The sequence below is a fragment of the Brassica oleracea genome, unplaced genomic scaffold (assembly GCF_000695525.1).
Source record: "Brassica oleracea var. oleracea cultivar TO1000 unplaced genomic scaffold, BOL UnpScaffold00452, whole genome shotgun sequence".
Taxonomy (NCBI): Eukaryota; Viridiplantae; Streptophyta; class Magnoliopsida; order Brassicales; family Brassicaceae; genus Brassica; species Brassica oleracea.
In genome coordinates, this window is record NW_013617418.1 from 221,952 (window position 1) to 227,516 (window position 5,565).

At 27.9% G+C, this 5,565-nt stretch overlaps 1 long non-coding RNA gene across 2 annotated transcripts; it reads left to right on the forward strand.

Moving 5' to 3' along the window:
- Window positions 1-804: 804 nt before the first annotated feature.
- LOC106319645 lies at window positions 805-5,266 on the forward strand. Of its 2 annotated transcripts, XR_001265514.1 has the most exons (4): window positions 805-1,084; window positions 1,166-1,265; window positions 1,509-2,409; window positions 4,113-5,266. It is a non-coding gene; the product is annotated as an uncharacterized LOC106319645 (long non-coding RNA). The 2 variants fall into 2 exon arrangements; XR_001265513.1 differs by lacking the exon at window positions 4,113-5,266 and having other exon boundaries at window positions 1,509-3,126.
- The last annotated feature ends 299 nt before the right edge of the window (window positions 5,267-5,565 follow it).

The window sequence follows — 5,565 nt, forward strand, 5'->3', positions numbered from 1 at the left end:
ATATTTGTAGGTATATAATTTGTATTTTAGAAATTTAAGTACTCATTTGGTTTCTATTTTTCGGTTTCAAAGATATAGAAAATGCTCGGTTATTTATGAAACTCAGCTTATTTTTTTCTAGTTTGGTACGGTTCTGTGCACCCGGATAAATGTAATCAATCCTATACATTATCTTATATAGAAATTATATAAGAAGAATTTATTTAATTTCAAAAATAAACTCGCGCTTTCTAAGAGCATTTCAAAATCTAGTTATAAATGTTTTTAAAATTTTCTTTTAAAATTGGAAAATAATTAGAAATGTAATATGTTCATATTTTTATTTTTTTCAGCAAACATAAAATTATCTTTATGATTTTTGTAACAAAAAATTATCATCTTTCTTTATTATTGTTTTATTAATAAATTATGATGTTTACAAAATTTGGATTGATGTTGTGAAAGGATTTAAAGTGGTATATTCTATTCAATAAATTTTATTATGATGAGAATTTTTTTTGCTAAAGTTATTTTAAAATACAATTTTTTTTTGTTAATATACTATTATACTAAGATTTGAATAAATATTTACATGTTTCATTGTAATATTAAGATATTTTAGGAATGTCTAAACATAGATTAAGAAAAGTAAAAACTAATAATCATATGTTTAATCATGTTTGTTAATACAAACAAAATATTTAAAATGGGCCCGAACTGCTCAAAAAAATAAGAACTGGAAATACAACATATACTAATCTCGGCCCGAATGGCCCAAAGTAAAAACATCTGAACCGACAAAATTGTGTGGTCGATGACCACTCACTTTAAAAAACAGAAAAGGCAAGAACAAAATTGTCTGTCTCGATGTTTCGTTACGGAAGACAATTTCCATGGCGAAACTTTTAATCGAAGTTAGAGAACTCATGATATGAACGGCCGCGGCTTACTTGTTGTGGTAAAGATGGAAACGACTGCTTGTAGAGGTGAAAATCGATGGTAGCAAATCAAATAACTACCGATTTTCTAAGATTAGCTGAAAAACGTCCTAACGATCCAAACTCGGTAGATCCACGGAGGACTTCACCTTTTACGATTTATTTAGGTGATTTTCTCTAAGTTTTTATTTTAGAAGAGATAAATATCTTAAAAAAATTCTTACTTGTTTTGCATGTTGGATCTGAAGGCATCCGTGAGAAAAACGATGAGTTTGAGATGGTTGACGAAGTTCACCTTTTCAACTCTCTTTGACCAAGTCCTAAGAAGAATTGAAAGACCACAAAAAGGTAAATCTGATTTCACATCTTTCTTTTTGACCCATAGTTGTTAATAAAGATCTAATTGTTTTTTGTTCAAAAAAAAAAAAAAAGATCTAATTGTTTTAAAATTGATTCAAAAAAAATCTGGAAAAAAGCCAAATAACAGTGGCAAGAAAGCGTAAGATCTCTTGACAATTTCTATCTACTGTTGAAGTTATTATTTACAGCTCTAGAATCTGTGTTTAGGTGTTTTTTTTTTTTGGCAAACAGCTATTCTATTACTCAAACTTGAGGTGGTCTGGGAAGCCAGACCGGAATAGAACAACCAATAAAACATAAGGATCTATGAAACGAACGTGCATTCCTAGCTAACGAATCTGCAATCTCATTCTGCGTCTTTGGAAAGTAACTGATCTTGAAGTCCCAAAAACATAACCGAAGAGTTTGAATGATTTCCAGTTCAGTTGAGAAGTTGGGCCAATCTTGCGGCTGTTCTATCATTGCAATCAGGTCCTTGCAGTCCGTCCCAAACCTCTGACAGGTCGAGTGTTGTATCATACTCTCCATTGCCCACTTTAGCGCTTCCAGTTCCGAGTGCAGCGGTGTCTCTCTTCTCCGCAAGTTCCTTGACCCCATGAGCTGTATCTTCTCCATTGTATCCTTCCAAACCCATCCCATTCCACTAAACTGAGCTGTGTTTAGGTGTTTGTTTTGTTAAAAAGGGTTAAAAAAATTTCCTTTCAGGAATAATATACTTTTGAAGAAAATATTCATATTCCAACTACAAAGATTATGGATTTCATTCTTCTATGGAGAACAATATGTTTTAAAAATAAAAGATAAGTTATTTCCAGATACTTTGTCTTCTAGATACTGTCTTCTTTTACATTAATATAAATCCTAATTTCCATATAAATATCGCATGATTAGTTTATTAATGTGTTTGAATTTTACATTTGACAGCTACGATAAATTTGATTTAAGACAAATACACGTAGGAAGTGAACATTTACCATCACCAAAAGGGAGATCATGGTGATACCAAAAGTTAAGTCACTATAAAATGAAACAGCAGCAGAAGAGTTCCTGCCTCTTGTTTCGCTGCAGCATCTGTTGTCTCTTTCACCTGTTTACATTGGTCCTGCTGTGAGGAACGGACCCTCATAAACAGGTAGACTGCTAATCTCATATCTCATATTTTATAGATGAGCAAATATCAAATTTAGACAATTTTTGTTTCTAATACCAAATTTTACATCTATTCTATTAAAACTCCTGTATGACCAATTGATATTAACTGGGTCCAACTTAAATTTTTTACGTTTTTGTATAACTGCATCAATTTATAATAAAGCTATGTAACCAGTAACCACCCTTCATTTATATCACGTATTCTCCCTTAATAATCGGCTGCGCCTTTCTTTTGCTTAATAATCAGTTGGGCCTTTATTTTTTAAACGAAATTTAAATGTAACCACTACACAATGAGAATTGTAACCACCACATCATATCACCTAAAATTTGGGAGCCAACATTTAGAATAAAGTTATTGTTTAATTAAAAAATCTATTCTATTAAAACACAAGTATGACCAATTGATATATGTTGAGTCTAATAATTGTTTTTCTATGTTATCAAATCTAAAAAAAAAAAAAACATAATACTTTTAAACTGAATTGAAATTAAAACTGTATTTCCATAACTACCATCTATTGGTCAAAACATGTATTTTGTAACCTCCTTTCCATAATTATCGATGGCCACACCACTTCTTTCTAATATTTATATTCGGCAACTGTTATATAAATGATAATAATTATTCTTTTCTTTTGGGTTTATATCAAAACTAAGTTTGCTTACTTCCTTTCAACAGTATTCTATCAAAATTTTCATTTGTGTGTTATTGGATAATCTAAACCTTTTTCTTTTTAGAATTTTAACTTTTTATTTTATTAATAGAACACATTATTTTATATAATTATGTATACAGTTACATTATTGACATATCTTTCTATAATTTTATGCTAATTATTTCTTATAATCTCGGTTAAAAAGTACAAAATTTAATTTTTATATCACAGACACTTTATATTTGTTAAGAAATACAAAATAAAAATACTTATTGTAGTTTCATTTTTTCACCTTTAATATTATGAAAGAAGATATATACTATTTTCACCGACTATTAAAATATAATATTTAGTAATAATAAAATTTGGTATATTTAATTATTTTAACTAATTATAACTTACATCTCACCTAAAAAATTAGGATTTATTCAACTAGACATTAATTTATTCAAATTTTAAATATTTTACATAGACATTAAGTTTATCAATTAACAAAAAACGAGATGGTAAAATAGGGTTTAACGGTTTTAATAGAAATAAACATTCATATAAACTCATTTAGTTTAACGGGACCGAAATAGGTTATTCGATCAAAAATATTTATTAAATGTTATCTATTCTATTAAAACAACAATATGACCAATCAATAAAAGTAGGATCCAACTATTTTTTTTATTTAAAGAGTTATTATCTATTAAGTAAATAATATAACTGTAAACCACTAACCCCATATTTCTTTTTGTAAACGAACCCACTAATTCTATATTTTAGAATTAGTTTTGCGTTTTAAAGGTAACGTGGTTACATTGGATCACAATTTATAAAACCCATTTTATTTTGTTAAATAGGATTACAAAGAGAAACACAATTACAAAGAAAAGTATAAATATGATTATAAAGAAAAATATAAATATGAAAATTAAATTTTTTTTTTAAAATGTAAAACAAAAAATATACCTGCCCTTTTTAAAGGCGGGTCAGAATCTAGTAACACATATAAAAAGAAAACTCACATTTTCATCAGATAGCACGATCACAAGGGTGTCTCCATGCACTGCGTTGTACTGGTTCCAAGTATGCAACACTTTCATATGCATTTTCCAACCACTTTTGAAGGGTTTCACATCTTTCGAAGATGTCATTTTCATTATCAAAGAAATTTTAGTTTTTTCTTTTTGTAGTGAATGTAGCAGATGTAACAAATTTGGAATATACCATTGGAATCGAATTTTTTAAATTATCCACGAGTTGTTAGTCAAAAACAATAAAAAATAAGCATTGATTTTTTTTTCTAATTTAAATCGACATCTACCACAGATACTATCTGAATTTTGGAATATATTATAAGAATAAGATATTCTCAAAAATATTGTTGGTAGCATTTTGTGAAAATTTTACTAATTGGTAAATGATATAAAAAAGTTTAGGGTTTAGGGGTTGGATTGTTGGGGTTTAGGGTTAGGGAGACGAACACTAAACTATTGTTATGGTTTAGTTTAGGTATGTTGGGGGTATAGATTACATAATCTATAGTTAATGTATTGTATTTGGTGAAGTTAACGAAATGTTTTGATCTGGTTTAGTTTATGCATTACTAGGGTCGGTCCGTGCTAGATTATTTTCAGTTTGTGTCGAAACTGATTTTTATAGTAGACTAAATAGTTTTGTTAAATCTTTCTGTCATTGGATATCACCGGATTGTTTTGGTATTTAATTTACTTGTGGTTTGGGTATAATGGTCGTTTAATTTGACTAATTCACATCTAACAATTGCTTCTAATGTTTGGATATTCTCATTGTGTTTTTGTTATATCTATCTTTTTAATTTCTTAGAACATTATATGTCATCATGACTGCATGTGAGATATAAAATATATGGAACATAATTATTCTTAATGGAGTGTTTTTATCAAAAAAAAATCACAATGTATTTCAGACTGTGTTGAGACTTGAGGAAGAGTTTTCTAAGCTTCTCGACTCTTTTGTTCACCATTTTTATATATAATTAAGCTCTTAATCATCAGTAACATTGTGAAGTCGTGTAGGACAGAAATCAGAGAAAGAATAAAAATATTGGCCAATTTGATGCCAACTCACTTGTATTTTAAATTAGTTCATACGTTGAGCTAATTTATATTTCACAAATATTATTAGTTTAATTTAATATTTTTTTCCTTGTAGTTATATATCTCACAAATATTTCACATGTTAAAAAACTTAAATTCAATCAGTTTTAGTTCATAACCTTCATATAAATAACAAAAGGTTAATATATTTTAATAAAATTATCAAATTATCATATCTGAAAAGATTACAAAATAATTATATATAGTAATTTGATATTTTGTATATAATTCGTGAATTAGTGTCTATTTATTCTAATATAACATCAACACTGTTTATAATACATTTTTATTTATGTTTTATATTTATATATTTCATATTCTTTGAAAACTCGGTTAAACTTTTTTTCAGCA